Source organism: Macrosteles quadrilineatus, unplaced genomic scaffold, assembly GCF_028750875.1.
Source record: "Macrosteles quadrilineatus isolate MER2022 unplaced genomic scaffold, UCM_ALF_1.0 Scaffold_9__3_contigs__length_116548681, whole genome shotgun sequence".
NCBI lineage: Eukaryota > Metazoa > Arthropoda > Insecta > Hemiptera > Cicadellidae > Macrosteles > Macrosteles quadrilineatus.
In genome coordinates this window covers 31056271-31074662 of record NW_026542602.1, presented here as the reverse complement: position 1 = coordinate 31074662, position 18392 = coordinate 31056271, and the positions used below count along the sequence as shown (strand labels likewise).

The 18392-nt window shown below is 31.0% G+C and overlaps 1 protein-coding gene across 4 annotated transcripts in view; it reads left to right on the top strand.

Moving 5' to 3' along the window:
- The first annotated feature begins 4275 nt into the window (after window positions 1–4275).
- The window catches only part of LOC129003915 (ankyrin repeat and death domain-containing protein 1A-like), a 105103-nt gene continuing 90986 nt past the window's right edge, over window positions 4276–18392 (top strand). For all 4 annotated transcript variants that reach the window (XR_008491659.1, XR_008491658.1, XM_054432256.1 and 1 more), the window contains exon 1: window positions 4276–4316. The gene's annotated coding sequence lies outside the window, so the exon portion shown is untranslated. The remainder of the gene's footprint in view (window positions 4317–18392) is intronic.

Genomic DNA, 18392 nt, shown 5'->3' with positions numbered 1-18392 from the left:
CCCTAGTGGGGGTACTTTGGGGGCAGCTCTAAATTTTTTAATATAAAGCCCCATCAAGTGACACCTTATATATTCATAAATATATTTCTTAACACAATTGCATCAATCATTTTTAATACAGTATGTTACACGAATTATTTCAAATAAACTTCAATAATGTTTTACATGTGTTATATCTTGTATCTAACTAATATTGTAAATCGGAAATGGTTCACTTTTTGATAATTTTTCTCAAATATACGAGACGAGTCTTTTTTTACTTTAGTAGCACAGTGGAATTTATTAAGAGCGTACTACTATGCTCATGTTTACTATTACTATTTCTTGCTATTACTAACCAAGCACGAAGATAAAGATAAACCCGCCTTCCTTAATCAGGAATGGCTATATTCGAGTATAAAGGTATTTCGTCATTCAAATCAAATTTTAAATTACATGCCTATTGATTAATCATTTAGATCACAAACTGCTTGGTTTTGTGGTATTTACCAACGAAGCTAATACTGTAACCTGAAGTATGAAGATATGTGGTGAAATGACAGCACGGTTTGTATTATTCTGCTCCTCTTATTTTCAGTCCAAATTTATCTTTTATTTTATTTACATGCTTCTTCAATACAGCTTAGACACATTGAAGCAGTTCATGCACTTATATTATCGCTTTAGGTTTCTTCTTGTCTTTTCACTTCAATGCTTGAAGACGATATCCGTTCCTATATAAATAACGCAAACACTGAAATTGTATTATTGTCTTACATCTGCCAGAGGAAAATCTAATAAATACCTCTTTAAAACAATGAATGGTAACATGGAAGGGGTTTGGTCATAAACGGGGTCTTGGACGTGTAAAGTTTGTTTTTTTGTAATATTTGAACAATTTTTATTAAGTATGTTTTTTTATGTTTCAAGATCATCAGCCTCAATGAACAATTTACGGTGTGAAATCATAAACATACTAACTTACTTGTACAATTACAAATACAGCTTACTTTATGATCGTAATTAATTTTAGTAGCAGCGTTTGCCACATTTACACAAATTATAATTGTGGACGGTTGGTTACGTAAAAGTATCAATACCCTTTTTTGATCTAAATTTCTTGTCTTATGATTTTCTCTTGGTTGACATGGAAATTTCACCAACCCCCCCCCCCCCCCCCCCAGTTACTTAAGAAATATCACACATAGACGATGTGAACTTGTAAAAGAAAAGAAAAATAACCAAATCTTTATGGAATAAACGTAAAACGTATAATTAGTATACCATATTGTTGAGGGCAAATTAAAATGCATTTCAACGCGTGATGTGCAGTTTGAAAAGGTTAATTAATTGGTGTCGCAATCTTTTAACCCCCAGTGACATTGAAGAGGATGTGGATACAATAAGTGATTTCGGTTATTTAATCACGCTCCTAACCGTACACGTTACACACCTAACCACCCCTCCCTAAAACAATCAATTTACCACCCTTTTTCCGGCAAACCCTCTCATCTCTCTGTAACAATTACTACAGTGCTTAACATTCAGCTTTGTCAATCTGCTCGAGTAGCCATTGACAATAAAGACAAGGGAATGTCAACTTGATGCAGACTGCAAAAGTCGACCCTAGAAGTATGTCAAAAGAGCTCTTTTCAAAAGTACTGTAGATTTATTTCTAAGATTCATCAAAAATGTTGTTTCGGAGTTCTGGCGTGGTGTATGGATGATACAATTAAAAAGCGAGGTATTCGTTACTTACAATTATCAATAAAGTTTCCATTTTTTCATTCTTATAAAAAATAGTACAATTTAATATTATTTTATGTGTTTTTATTGTAAACTTGTATTTATGTCACATAAACTTCATATAGGCCTAATTTGAATGGATATTTTCCTTAAGGGTACATAAGAATAACGTATTTTTTTATAACTGTATAAGACTGAACGAGCGTAACAGATTTATGGTGTAAAATCCGGATTAAATAAAACTAACCGATTTTGGAAACAAACTAAGGTACTATGTTATTAATTGACATGTTCTGTCAAAATTATAATTTTCCACTGTAATGTGCAATTTAGTACAATATCAGGATTCAATATTATGCTAGTAGGATATGAGGATTATACTGTATGATATTTATAACGGCAGGATTATTATTTGATTCAATACGATTAGTAAATCTTTAACACGTACACTAATAATTAATATTAGTGTACGTGTTAAAAATTTACTAATACACGTACACTAATACACGTACCTTAACACGTACACTAATATTAAATATTAGTGTACGTGTTAAGGTTTTCAAATGAATTTTATTTGAGGTGAAATTTTTGTTTCGCAAAACATGGATCTCCAAAAATCGTTTCCAATTAGAAACATGCTCTCATTTACCACAAACGAATTGGACGAATAGATAGTCCCGCCATAGGAATAATACGATATTATATATTTTTTTATTCTAGTACTTCTTAAACGTAAAATCTAAATTAAACGTAGGTTGCACTTCAGAGACAATTAAATTGTTAAATCACAGTGGCCAATTTTTTTTTTATTTTTTTACATGGTGATTGTATAAATATTTATTATAATACTTCTTTATTACTGTTAATTTAGTCTATGCATTACAGATTAGTATTGAACTTTGCATAAATATAATACAAGTGTTCATGGACCGCCCCAGGATGGAACCAAATTAGTTGTGATACAAGTCGCTGAATACAGACAGCTTAAGGGAGGAGTGCGCCCTTATTTATGTAAATTCACATAAGCCTAAAACAGAGGAGTATCTGTTTTACTTATTCTTTTGATAAATTTAAACCGTTACAAAAACAATTAAAACTATTTAATTTGTTTCTTTTCCTACTTTTAAAGTTATTGTTACTATGATTTCGCTTCAAGCGGCTGATATAAAACCAAAGTTAGTTTGTACTTATTACATCAAACTGTAAGACATTCCTAATTAATTGTTATTGCTATATTTATAACTAGCTGTAACCCGCGGGCTTTGCCCCGTTTAACTTCTTAATTTTCAAGATTACCTTGTTCGCATGGCTCAATCACGTCCTGGTTGAAGTTTGTTCGCTACGCTCACACACCTTTAGGTTGGAGCTCGTTCGCTGCGCTCACTTACCTTCAGGTTAGCTCGTTCGCTACGCTCACTCGCCTCCAAGTTGAAGCTTGTTCGCTACGCTCACTCACCTTTTGGTTGCAAATTAGCTGTTGTCATAAATGTAAAAGAAATAATAGTGCTGCACCCTGTTGGTAATCCTTGTAACTTTAATGCTATTGAACATCATAGAACAGAACCAACTTGTTTAATTGAAACAGCTGTTAAGATTCAATAATTCCATTTTTCATAAGGTTAACATGGGAAACTCCAGAGCCACTGGGGCGGAGCCCGAAAGGATTTTTGAAATAAGAATATGCCTATATGTTAATCGGGCATGTGAGCTACCATCATGCCAAATTTCAGCCCAATCCGACCAGTATTTTTCGCGTTCACTTGTCACAAACATCCAAACTTTCTCATTTATAATATTAGTAGGATCACACTACTTATTTGTACAGATTTGACTGATTTGTGTTAAGGAATAAATGAGTGAATGAAACCTAATTTATTTAAAAAACAAAATTATACTAGAAGAATATAAATTCATAAATAAAATGGAACCCATATGGGCTAGTGTCTGTAGTTGGGGATCGAGTCTATTATCCGCACAGTGAAAACAATAAGTTTTACATTAGATACTAAATGTATTCTAACACAAAATTTACTTAAAAAGAAATAAGTGATTTTGTAGGCATCAAGAAGAGGGAAAAAGGGCAGAATACAATAAAAATAGTATGAACGTATATATTATTTTTATCTGTTTAGTTTCATATTCATAAAAAGAACGATAACAATAAAGAAAATAATCAGTTTTATGTTAGGGAATAAAGGACTAATATAACCCTATTTTACACCACTTAAACATTAACTTCAATTTTCTGTTAATAAGTACTTAGATAATACACTTTCGTATTGAACAAAACAGATCAAACTACTCTCAAACTCAACTGCAAACTTATATTAAAATCAGCGTATATTAAGATGTAATCAATTCGTCCATTACCTGCTGCATCATGTGACGTGCCGCTGGGAGATAACAGGGTTAATTAATCACATAGCTAGCGTGATACAGTGCATTGAGCACATTAGGTGGCGTGGTAGTGGCACCACTGAGGGGTTGTATGTTGGCAGCACTGCTTGCCCGAGTGTGCCAGTCAGTAGTGTGCGTGATCGCGTCGATACTGCCAACCTTAGCGCGGTGAATGTTCACGACCCCAACACACGGTAAGGAAACAAGGAATAATAATTTTTAACTTACTACATTGAACAAAAATTATTTAAATAAACATATCTGAAAAATCGACTACAAAGAACTTTTGGCTTTTTATGTTGTAGAGTTTTAAATTTATTATTGTGACAACATTTTCTATATATTGTCCGTCAAATATTCATTTGTAAAATTAACTGAAGAAAGATAATGTCATAGGCTGTACATGAAATTTTAAATAGCTTTTCTTTGTTTAGTGGCATATCGCATTTTAAAAGCAGCATTATTCTGCACGTAAAGGAGAAAGTTAAAATATAAAACACAAAGTATAGTAAAATCATATAAACTAGTTTAATTTGTATTATTGCCGTACAGACGACACTGGACTATAATTAACTAAAATTACCTTATCAGTAAATTCGGGTGTATAAAAAGCATAATTCATCCAACGGCGTGCATTAAAAATTGACAAAATAATGTATTATAATAATTATTAATATTTAACTGAAATTAACTGAATTTAAAAACTGAATATTTAACTGAATGAAAAAGAAATATACAGATAAGATATATCCACGTATTTAACACTAATTGTACTAGCTGCGTAATAAAGATTTTTTTCCCTAAATAGATGTTATAGAAAGATAGTTGGTAGGCAGGTGGTAGGTAGGTAGATGTATTTTGAAAGTTTATATACTTGGCAATCAATATTGTTTTAGTTAGGCGTTTTCGGGTTTCTAACATGTGAATGGTTAGATAAAGGCAAACTGCGTCATCGTTTCTAAACAACAGGTCACCAAAACTAAGCTACCTATTATAATATTGCAATGTACAATGCACCTCCCTCAGCTAGATTACTTATATTAATAGCTAAAGCTAAAAGTCATCACATATTATTATGGGTTATTTTTGTAGCTTTTTTATATAGTATTTCGAACATATAAAGTCGTGTTAAACTATTTTACAAACAACTACTTAGCGCATTGTAAACATGTAGAATGATTGGTCAAATTTTAACCTTCCACACTATTTAATTTCTTTAGTGGATTTTGAACAACTTTGGACAGCAAATTCTCCAAAAAGTAGTTTTATTAAATAGCTTGTCGATTGCAGCATAAATTGATATTTTTTTCCATTTAAAAATATATTACAATTTGTTTTGTGGTCAAATTAAAAAATTCTATCCTGTTTGTCATAAAAAAACAAGAGCCAAGTTTAACCAAGTCGAACTCAGCTTACTGTCAAGCCATTATTGCGTGTTTACAAACAATGCCAAAGAAGCCAGACCTCAAAGAAGGGTATTTAATATTTTGAGAGACAAAATAGGACACTCAAACATTATGGAACTCTGTGTCTACTTATGGGTTTGCCTTTTAGCTAATTAATTTATAAAGATTTTTTTTTTTTTCAAAAAAACATAACAATTGTGTATAGAAATATTATAATAAAAACTTAACGAAATATATTTAAGGATTTTCGAAAATCCCAGAAAACTTGAGGTTATATTTTTCACGTGTGAATTTAAAAAAACTTGATAAAAATCATGCTTTTCAGTTGGACATTTTTCATTCGTACTTGGTGGGGTGTTTAAAAATCATTCATAATCAAATTGTTTGTTAACTATCATTTTCTAAAACCTAACCACGAACAAACTACTCTTAGATTACTTGGGGATTCTTATATTACTCTTGCATTTGCGTCCCAGATGCCATAATCTAAGTAGTCCAACCACATGTAACACGCATTTTATATAAACACACATTAGTTCTCTCAGATATCCATTATTATTTAATCAAGGGCTTATTTATTTTGCAAAACCAAACCCAGTATGATGAACTATTTGAATTATGATAAATTTGAAGTTGAGGACAGGTAATTTAAATACTCTAATGTTTTACTAACAAAATCTAATAATTCATTCTGTTGTTTACTAATAACTCTTAGATGTATACCTTTGTTGACTGAAAAAATTAAACCGAAATATTCCTTACTATTTTGTTTGAAAGTGTCATTGAGAAGGTCATCTACAAAAAAGGAGGGATTCAATATCATTAAATGATTGTGTTAGATTTCAGTGCGTTTAGATTTAGGGGCGTTTTTTTTTCTGCAACACTAAGAACAGCTAATTGGTTCACAAATGGTTAATTTTTAATCACCAATCCTGTGAGGCTATAAATAGCTTCCCAATTCTCTTTGTGCTACAACAGTGCATGTTTAACGGCTCGGCTAATGCCTGTGCAACGCGCTGGAAATTGTGTTTCCACCAACCTCTGTCATCATACCGACCAATGTGGAAACTTCCATGGTTGAAATGTTGCAATTATTTTGTGTGGCTTGTTTTCTAACACATTTATGATTTTTGTAAGAGAACGGTTGAAATCCTTGTTTTATATTACCTAACGTCAACATTTTATCAGATGGAATTATTAGGTAGCTCTTTAAAAACCACACCTGGTTCTAGAATTGGTATATCTTGGAATCAAACCAGCAAAATTCAGGTTGGAAGGCGAGCACTTCACTCGGATACCCTGACAAAATATTTTGCTATTGGACTTTCCCATGGAAAAAGACTATTTGATATTATGTAGTTTTTCCTATAATGGATTTTTCATTGAGGGTCCGTTGGTTAAAGGGGTTTTGTAGAGTATTTAACAAACTTGAGGGTTAGTAAAGTAAACTAAAATAAAGTATAAGTAATCCTCACTTCATGTTGTAGTTGTTTTTCTAGGCCACTTTATGCAAATTAAAAAAAAGGTTACAGTACCTGCAGACTGCCTATAGTGGTCCATAAATTGGTCATCCAACAGGATTACGTGTTTCGGTATTGATATACCAACTTTAATCCATTTTTTACAATGCCTGAATTTTTTCACACAAAATGCCACGTCACGGTTTGTAAACACAGTCACAAAACATTGAATCTCTGGTTTTCAATTCGTAGGCCTACTGTATATAGGTTATTCATGATTCAACGTTTTGTGATCGTGATTAAAAACCAATATGTGACATTATGTGTTGAAAAATTCAAGTTTTGCTAATAAAGGATCTGGAGATGGTATAGTAATACCAAAACGCGTAATCCTGTTGGATGATCAAGGGCCACTTTAGGCAGTCTGGAGGTATTGTAAAATGTTTTTTAATCCTCACTTATACTCAAACTTGCATTTAATTGACTATGTAATGAAGTTATCTATATTATGTTTACATATATAATATATCTTTTTTTACATCCTTCATGATGAATAAATCGTTGGTGAATAAATTGATCGTTGTGGTATGAATAAATAAATAAATACATGATGACAAAATTCAATCTTGAGAGGAATATATTTTTATTTAATTCTACCTACGATCTCAGATGTACAACAGTCCTATATTTTACGTTTTACACAGATTTATTTGATTTAAGTTGTATAAAGCCATATTCATGTACAATGGTAATGGTGATTCAGGTTGATCCACGAAGAGCTGTAACCAACCAGAAACAAAATTTGCGTCGCACAAAGACAGCACTAAAAGTTAGATTGGATAGAGCGTTAAGAGGTAACTCAAGTAAATTGTTGTTGGACTACGTGGGTTTGTCTCTAGATTTGTGGAGTTTGAGTGATGCCACAGATAACTACAGCTAGACCTGGCTAGCTTTAAACATATTTAAAGAGTACTTATACATTTGTATATGTTATTTTTAGTAGATACACTATAGTGTACTGACCAAAACAACGTACTACAAATCCTCATGTATGAACAAAATTTATTTTTCCAAAAAATGTTTGGATACATTGAAATAGTACACAATAACATTTTCAACGTATACTATGTACTTAAATAAAACATTGATCCAGTAACAGCTAACATTAAAACGCTAAGTTAGTATGGTTCAATTCAGAGACCCCTCCCCAAAAGGTTGGTCGAAGCACAAATGAAACTAGGAAAATAAAGCGAGAATCAACAAATGATTTGTTGAAATTACTAATATCTTTGTCTTTTAATGTTAATAAAACTAATTATGCAAATGGAGATATAAGAAATGCCCCCACCGCAGCATACCTCTCGTCTAAACGAATTTCCATTTGTTTGAATTGATTTTCAATTCAATTCAAGTAACATTAGGTTTAATTTACCTAGGTTTGCTGCTTCCAAGAAACTAATAAAGTGTGTTTTTATAGTAAAATATTAATAGTTTAGTATAAGATAAATAATGTTGCTAGGTTTGATCAAAATATACCAATCAACAAGCAAAGTACAACATTTTACAATATTAAAAATAGGTAATTACCTTCGTCTACAGCTCAATCTGATGTTATAACTCAATAACTTGAGTTACGGCCGTTTCGGCATTATAATGCCATCGTCAGACGTTAATTAATTAATATTAATTATTTATAATTAACGTAATTAATCAACGTAATTATACGTATTATTATTATACATATTATTAACGTATTAACGTAATTAATATCACAAGTCAGGGGCTAAAAATGGATTTTAATTTTACAATATTCTCAATGAGAATTACATGTGAATTTTAAATTTAAACTTTTTTGAATTTCCTCCGTTAACAATAACCATACCAAAATACTTTGATATACTTAATTATTTGGGTTTTTTTTTCATCTCTTTAAATAGGTCTAGAAAGAAATTGGGAAATTTTGTGTGTTGAGGGTAAAAAATTAGACAAGATAATTTTTACCCTATTAACCTCCCCCCCTCCCCCATAAAACCCCGTTACCACGGTCCGATCATGCTTGTTAGTAAACTCATTCAATTTTATTCCACCTTACGCCTTTAAACCAAATTTCATCAAAATCGGACAACAATTACTCAAGGTATTGCGTTCATGGATACATATATAACTTATAAACAAAACATCCTTATATATAATACGTGAAGGCGATTTCTTGAAAACACTACTCCTCCGTTAATAATGGACGGATTTTTACAAACGACGTGTCAAAATAAAATATTTTTTGTGTAGACACCCCCTTTCACCAATTCATGTAGTAAAAATCCTCGGGCTTTGCCCCACAGGCCATCAAAGTTGGAGTTTCTCCCATAAGATTAACATGGGGGAATCTAAATATTTGATTGGAAACTTTGTCCCCACTAATTTGAGAGAACGGTTGGGCGTAGAAACTTGGTAGAGGTGTCCAAAGAAAGGTCTTGGTCTGTAGATGAGTTATGAAAAGAAAAACTAAGCAAAATCCCTTAGGACTCTGCCCCAGAAGCCTTTAAAGATCCCTCCACAGAGTTGTTTACATTTTGGCCATGAGAATAATACTTTTTAATGAAACAGCTGTTCATTTTTAAATTGTATTTCAAACAACACATATTTATTGGGAGTTGAATTCTACCAAATAAGTATTTGCAATGTTATTTTCTGATTTTAAAATTGATTTTCTTCTTTATCATGCCATGTTTTGCAATATAACGTTCCATTACGAAATCAGTGGAAAATCCTTTTATCACAGCAATTCTTAAATTATATCTTATTGAACTATCTTATATCTATTGTACGGGTTGGTATGTGCCTTTTTCGCCACTTTTGCCTACATTTTATCATATTATTCTACAAAATATCAAATATTTATGTAGAAATATCTGCTCTTATTGTGTCTAATAAAATCCAAACTTAGAAACATTGCCTAAAATGGTACCTATCTTGACAAATAATTTGCACCTGCCTATATTACGGACTTTGGCGCACTGAATTAGTAACATTAATGAAAATAACACGACATTTTGGCTGTAAAATATGGTACAAAGAGAAAATACTATTTAAGCAGCTACTGTCATGACAGAAAGGTCATATTCCTTTTAAACTAGATCACATAATCCTTTGACTGGGACGGGTGGCGTCGTCCTGTAATCCAGCTACTAGGAGGTCACGAATTGTGGATATTTATAGGAATGCACTGTGGATGCAAAATTAAGTAATGCCATTTTTCCATAAAATATTTTAACAAATTGATTTAGTTGCCATTTAAAATTTCAGCAAGCGTGCTGTAACTGATAGGCTACATTCCTAATTTCATTTCCGTTAAGATAAACTTGTTACATGTGATTGTGGCATTCAACTCTACCGAGTCCTTTAAATTTAGTCATCACTCGACCCCTGCTTATATTTAAGATTTCTATGACATCATCCATGATTGAATTTTCTACCCACTCTGCTCTCTCTTTTAAAATAAAGAGATATCTCCGAACCAGACGAACTCATTTTTAAAGTAATAAAACCTTAAAACAAATCACAAATAATTCTAATATAAAATATACTTTTCTTTGAAAGAACTTAACTTCTGAAACTGATCAAGTTAACAAATTGTGTACTCCAAAATACAATGGTATTATTGATACGGTTGCGATTCCAGGAAAGCATAACTATTAACATTCCTTGAGAAAATTAACTGTAAAAAATCAAGTAATGTAGTTTTGTTGTAATTATACATTCCTATACTTCTTTCCTATTTGTCTAGCTAGGAACATGCAACAAACACAGCACAATACAATTATTATATTATGATACTATAATTACTTATTTAAAACACAAAAGCAACTGACAAACATTCACGGAAATTTCAAATTACTATTTTTGTAATCATACTTGTTACATTGAAACATTGACGCAGATAGACGTTTATAATTTCAATAATTAATAGGAACTGAACTGATATTTCAATTATAGAAACACTTTTTGAATCTATGAAAACAATATTATAATTTCGACTAAAGCATTGAAACGTAAATGAATATATTAAAATGGATAACTTTTATATTTCACAACAAATTAAGTCAACCATCCTCGTATTATGAATATTTTCGATTCCAAATAGGTCAATTTAAATTAACTCGTCATTTATACGTGAATAATTTATAATTTGTATTCGAAATTTTGCTTCCATCGTTTAAGTGTGGGTTGATGATTGTTAGTTTTTTTATTCAATTTATTCACCAAATGTATACAAAATAAAATTTAAATAAATTGAATCCCGCTCTGTGAAATGTAATCTAAATTAGCATGCGTCGTTACGTTTTTCAAACAGCAAATTAATTTTATATACGGATTGCTTACTGGTTATTTTAAGGATATGTATACAGTTTTTATTCGGTTAATCATAACGCTAGATATTAATTATTTTGATGATGTATTCGATCAACAATTAATTTGTTGTAGTCTCACTACATACTATTTATTTTTATAGTTTTTACCCGAAAAAGTGAAATTTATAAAGCCAAAAGTTGCCAATTTTCTATTTTAGGTCAATACGAATAATATTAAGTATGCACATTCTATTTAATAATACAAGTATTTATTTATATTTGGAAAATATGAATATAAACATTTTTATAAAGCCCTTATAGCCGAATTTTTAAACAATAGATTGGCAAGATATCACTTTTATTCACTCCATATCCATAATGGCCAGTAAAAAAAAAATATATACTGAGGAAGTAGTACGAAATTTAATATTACATCCATATGCCTATATTATAATGTTGTGTAAAATACTTTAATCGTCTAAAAGTGTTAACATAGAACCACGGATTAAAGATTATACATCTCCGCTAATCTGTGCTAGAATACAGTGTTCATCCTGTTTATATAGTATAATGGTGTTTCCGGTTTCGAGGGGATGCTGGGAACCGCTATTTCCCGTCCGATCCAGAACCATTAGCTAAGCCATTAACCATGCACCGTTATCAAACAATGGGAAATAGGGAGATGTGCTACGTTTGCTAAATGGTTTTGTTTCCCCGTGTTTATTTTGTGTGTGATTAATGATATCCTCTGAGACTTTTTCTTTTGTTAAGGTGTTTTTAACCGCTTATTCATGAAACAGCATATCTTATTTTAGTCAAGATTTTTGTTGCGTTTATTTTAGTCTTACCACCCTCTTTTAGATGTTTTAAGCTTAAGACATGTTGATTTAAAATATTTGATAGAACATGGAAGTTTTAACAATTATATTTTCGTTCTTTTATTTTATTTTTTTATATGGTGATTTAATAAAATTAACGCTGTGTCATACAAAACACGTTGTTATACATGACTACAAAATTTTTTAATCGTATCAAGTACTTGTAATGAAATCTTTCCAAAAGATCCAATTTATTCTTACAACCTTTTATATCATGTATGCAATGGCCAAATACAATTGATTTACTTAAAAAAAACTCCCTACATAAAAGCCTTGAATACACATTTGAATGAGCTTCTTATAATTTCACTAAAAAAACAATCTAATAAAAGTTGAAAGCTCTTTACTAAGTTATTCTGTGTAAATCATTAAGCTGTTGCTCTAACTTGTAATCTTTGGCCAACTTTAAGTCTTAATCACCACAGTTTCTATAGAATTGCTGGTCTAACTGCTTACCTTGGAGGTATTCAGAAGTTTACATTTAACTTTAAACATTGCCTGCTTCGTTACTAGGACTTGATTTTTATCTGAGAGAGTAAACATTGGTATGGAACATTAGTATCTTAGCCTGTTTTTGTATTAGTTTGATAACAGTGTACTGTTACCATATATGGTATAATATGTCACAGTATTTGACATAGCAAAATTTAATTCTGGATCCTAGATATAGTTTGTAATAAAAAAAACCGCAGGATTTTTGTTGATATCCGAAGAAAGCTTTCATCGCATGACTCTTGGCATCTTAAAACTATTATTTCCTACGAATGAAGATCCAATATTGTTGAGTAAATTAATTCTACTTTAAAACGTGTCAACCCAAAGAGCTCATTAGTAAAGATATTAATTAACAACTCAGATATTAAGGTACGTTAAACAAAGATTGAAACCACTCTTCTAATGATAATACTTTAAATAGGGATCACCTAAGATAATTTTTAATATCTTCTATTTATTAACTTTATTCTGTTTATTTCTACATAAAATAAAACAATGTTTTATTGTCTCAAATAAACAACAGTATACTTTTATCAAATATACTGCACATACCAAAACGTAACTAATCACTTACTTATAACCTACTATTCACTCATAAAGGACTATCTGTATAGGTACAAGGGGCACAGAGTAATAAACTGTGTGACGTAGTTCGTTTAATTGATCAGTACCAATTAGTTTGAACAGGCAATCACAATTGGAAGGGACTATGAGTGTTAACGATCAGTTTGCTAGTAAATTTACAGTTCTCTTCTCAATTTTGGTTTGTTTGATAATAATACCCTTTGTGGTTTATCTTAACAAATTAATATCGGCTTTTTTAACACTTTATGTGTAGTAAAACAAAACCACTCCACCATTTTTTAAATTTAATATTGGTTTTATATTTAAGTAGTTGTTTGCTGATGTATCAACTTTTAAGATCCAATTTGACGAAAATATACCTTTGTTTGAGAATATTTTACATCACTCTGTTTATGAAAACTGTTATATATCGTCTCCATAAATAAGGACTTGAACGAAATATGATTATATACTAAGGATTTTACATTGCTCAGCATGCGTTAGCCTTCCTCGTATTATAACATGATGACTCATCCAACAATGTTCGTTATTAAGCACTATTCAACGCTGGGCTTTGCTGTAAGCTTGTTTCAATCTAACTCTAACAAAATATAAAAAAGTTTCGTTAAATTAACCCCTTATTAATTATGAATGACGAGATATGCTTTCACTGGTTTACTAAATTATATTATCCACTCCTATATTTGTTTTGAACTAAAATGTATGACCCGTTGAAGTAATATGTACTGGAAATGGCGATGTAATAGTATATTTCATTACGGGTACCGAAAGTGGTATTTTACTGTTATCCCGAACCTTGGAACTAAATCACGGAACGTAACACAGAGCTTAAACTTAACTGAAAACGAACCGGAATACGGAACTCGTACTTGAAACATTATATTTCACGTACGAGGCAAAGCCGATGAAAAATACTCGCACTCAGGATAAGAGAAATCATTAAAATTATTACTATTATAATTCCTAAACAACAATATTGTAATATACATGTTAGAGTAAACCAATTATAGCAAACCTATATGACAACACAAAAACTATAAGCTCAATTTCAGGATTCATTGTAAAGTAAACAGGCACTACAAAAAAAACACACCAAAACTAGCGGCATAATGCATAATATTCATGATCATATTTTTATTGTTGAACAAAAAGAACTAATGATTTTATAAATAGAAATAAATGTTAAACAAATACTAGTGCACATAGTGGGTTAAAGGAAAACTGATTGAGAGGAAGGGAAAATATACTTGGAACATGGGAAAATCAGCTGATCGTTTTTCGCTAGCTCTAATTTAGAGCTTGAGAAACTATAATTTTCTTTAGTTTAAGGTGTTACCAGAAATAGCTACTTTCTTTACGGAGTGATGAAACTGACATTGTTGGCTTTGACATTTTTGTCTTGTTAAACACTAAGTTAATGTAAGAACTTTTGAGCATGTTCCAAGTTTAATTAAAGTTAACTTCTTTAAAGAAGACGGATGGCAGCTCATAATAAATCAAAAAGAGTAAACTAGATTTGCATTTATGATATTTTCAGTATTTTAGCTGGGTTCACTTTTATAGTTCTTACAACTGTTTTGGTTCTACTCAATATTATCCTTATTCTGTGCGCTGAGCATTTTTCAAATTGTTTTAGCTAGAAAGTATTTTTTCATTAAAGATTTGATTGAATAATGTGAAATAATTTGCTGTTACACACAATACATATTTGTAATTCGTACAGAAGAATCGAAATTTACTTATTCAGAAAATAGTCACAACACAAATAGTCAGTTGTTATTACTTTATGCTTATAATGAATAGTTTATGTTTAGAATAATAAAATCTAAACGTGATGAACGTTTGCATAAAATATTGAATTTTGCAAATATTATCCTCATGTTTAGACGCAATAAAAACAAATCTTAAATTGTTTTATAATAATATTAGAATGTACACACAAGCCTATTGTAAAACAGCATTTTCTACTTGTATTTTTATACACTCGACGGATAATTAACAATAAGTAAAGCCAAGATAACTTAGCGTTATGCATATTTCTTTAAAAGATGTAAGCACTATTAAATATAATGTTTCAATTCTGTGAGCTAGCAAAGGTCACTTGTATGTGCGTGGGAGATTATGGGTGACAAGATCAGGATCAAAACTTATGATATAGAATAAAAGCGTGTAGCAACTAGTTTTCTTAGCAATTTTTTTGTATTTTATTGTATCGCTAGGCATTTTGTGAATTGGTTGAAAAAAGATTTCTATACAATTGTGAAAGTTGAATTTTAGGTTATAACGACAGCCGAATTACGAAGATGAAGCGTAGCATTTAAAATGGAAAAGTTTGCCTTTCACTGACGATGAAGAAACCATGCTCCTCCGGGAATTTGAGTCATATTTTGATTGAACGCTTTTAACGGAAGAATCTTCCCGGTAGATAAAAAGCTTTCTTTTCCGCAGAGACCTATTTGTTTCTGTTTCTTGGAAGGTGGTTGTAAAGTTTAGACTCATCGAGATAAAACGTTATCTGATATCAGTTAACAATAGTGATTTAAAGGTGCTCAAACTGGGTTACTTTGTACTTCTGATTAAGTGTGTAGTAAAAGAGTACATAAATATATATTAATTGGGTTTGTAAATTAACCCAGTTGAGCCCTAGAGAATAGACTTTTAAAAGAGTACCGCTCCTTAAATTCAGACTATTTTTGACAATGCTTTTGAATTCTTTCAATCATATTAAAAGAACAAACAATATAGTGTATTTAATTATATTTTTTGTTTTATATTGTATCCGATGCTTTTTGGGTGATACGATTACTGTTAAGAATTCTTTGTGAGTGGAGTTTCAATAATTGAATTTTATGAATTAAAAATATAACTAAAATATCATGTTTTCATTTAATCATGGATTGAATTGTGGCAAATTACATTTAGTTTACTGATTTTATAATAGTGTATGTTACAAACTGTATGATCTTACTGTATCTTATATCATTGACTATTAATTCAACAATTAATAGTCAATGATATAAGAAACAGTAAGATCATATCCAATAGTCAATGGTTAAATCCTCTGATTTTCTTTGTTCATACGAAATAAATTAGTCAACTAGAGATGTGCTTTTAATTACAGATTTTCTGTTACGGAATGGTTTACCAGTTATTTAACTAACGTTCGTGGCCAAGTGTTAGCAAACACTAAGACGCCATGTATTGAGTTAATTATAGTAAAGCATTATCTATTTTCCTGATGACTATATTCACTTATTTTGTCTGCATTTTTTGACGCAATACAAATGAGATGAGTGCCAAGCTTCTTGTTGTATAATATTTGTATTCAAGAAACATTATAAAACTCCTCCACTAAACACAGACCCTGCCACATTAGCCCCGCGAAGTTGCAATATAGACTGACGCACTGTTTACTCCCGGACTATGAGGGATATTGCCTCATACTCGCTGATATTAAGGGATCGTCAGATCAAAGGATATTCGATATAACTCTCTTTCCTGTCAAAAGCTATGCTTTTCGTTGCAAGCTAGTCTCATCGAATATAAATTCAACAGGAAATTGTTGGTAGTGGATGGAAAATACCCGTTCAGTGTGTGTTTGGTTATTTCAGAGGCCATGCTAACCTGCACAGAAGTTTTTGTTCAAATTTTTAGCCGATTTTTATTGATTCTTCACATTTTCTTAAGAGTCTGAATACCTGTTTATTGTTTCCTATTAAAACTGAACGTTAAAATTACGTTTTCATTATTTCATTAGTATTAGGAAGGACTGATTTGTCTATTCCCGCCACCCATTTACCCATATACTTAAAATTACCTAATATATGAGGGTGCCAACAACTGTGTCTATGTAGTGATTTAGTTATTGGCACTACCTTGGCACTGTCAATAACTGTGGTAACTGGCCAAATGCCAATAAGTGTGGTAAATACACCAATGCCGATTGGCACTGGTAATTATTGTGGTTATTGGCATGCCAATGACTGTAGTCACTGGTAAAAGGTGACACTGCCAGTAACAGCATTTACTGTCATGGAAGTCTCTAAGTTATCGTAACATGGTTACACGAGTATATGCTATTAAAAAAAATTATTTAGGCCAATATACTTAATTTATATATATAAAGATACAAAGCTTCGCATTACTAATTTTTACCATATTAAAAGGGTAAACCAAAAACCGATCCATCATATTATGTTTAAAACCATTAAAATTCCGTCGAAAAGCCCCAATCAGGATCAAATACGTAACAAAGAGAATAAAAAAATAGGCCTACAAAAGGTAAAATGTGAACGTTGTAATGAAATATTTCACAGGAAATATTTTGATGGCATTGATTACGACGAACCAATACCAATTAATATGTATAAAGACGGTATTAAGTTAGGTAAAGGTGTCGCCAAAGAACTAAAACTAGGCCTACCATGAACAATTTTAAGGATTTTAATTTTACTTATTGTATAATTTTCATTTTTTCTTCTATATACTATAATATCATTAGGCATACATCACGTAAGACAACAAAGACCACCTTAGGACGCTTAAAATGTAATATTTGTAGACTTTTTTATGGGTGCCAATAACTGTGCCAAGATGTGACAATAGCTATGGTTGATGGTGCCAATAACTATGGTTTTTGTATTTTTTAACATTTTAATTTTTTAATTAACTTAAGTAATGATATATTTTTTTTTCTTTATACATCCCAGTATTCTCAGTACATTCTGCTACATGATTAAAAGAACGTAGATATTAAAAAAAGTATTGCAAAGGAGCTGTGGTAGATTTCTCCGAAGCTTACCGTTAAGATGCCAATAACTGTAGCATTTACTATGAGTAGAAATAAAACTTATTGTATCTTCGCCACATTCATATATTTAGTTGATATATTGTTTAATGTTTATTTTAGATGTGAAGTATATTTTACCTCATATTCGTTAACTATTTCAGAAACACAATCCACCTTTAATCAATTAACTGAATCGTCATGTAGAAACAATTTCACGAATTTTAACTACAATCAGATTATTTTATTATAAATATTTTCTGTACTACGAGGGAGAGTAGAGAGGGAGGTATAAGCAAGTGGTTAGACGT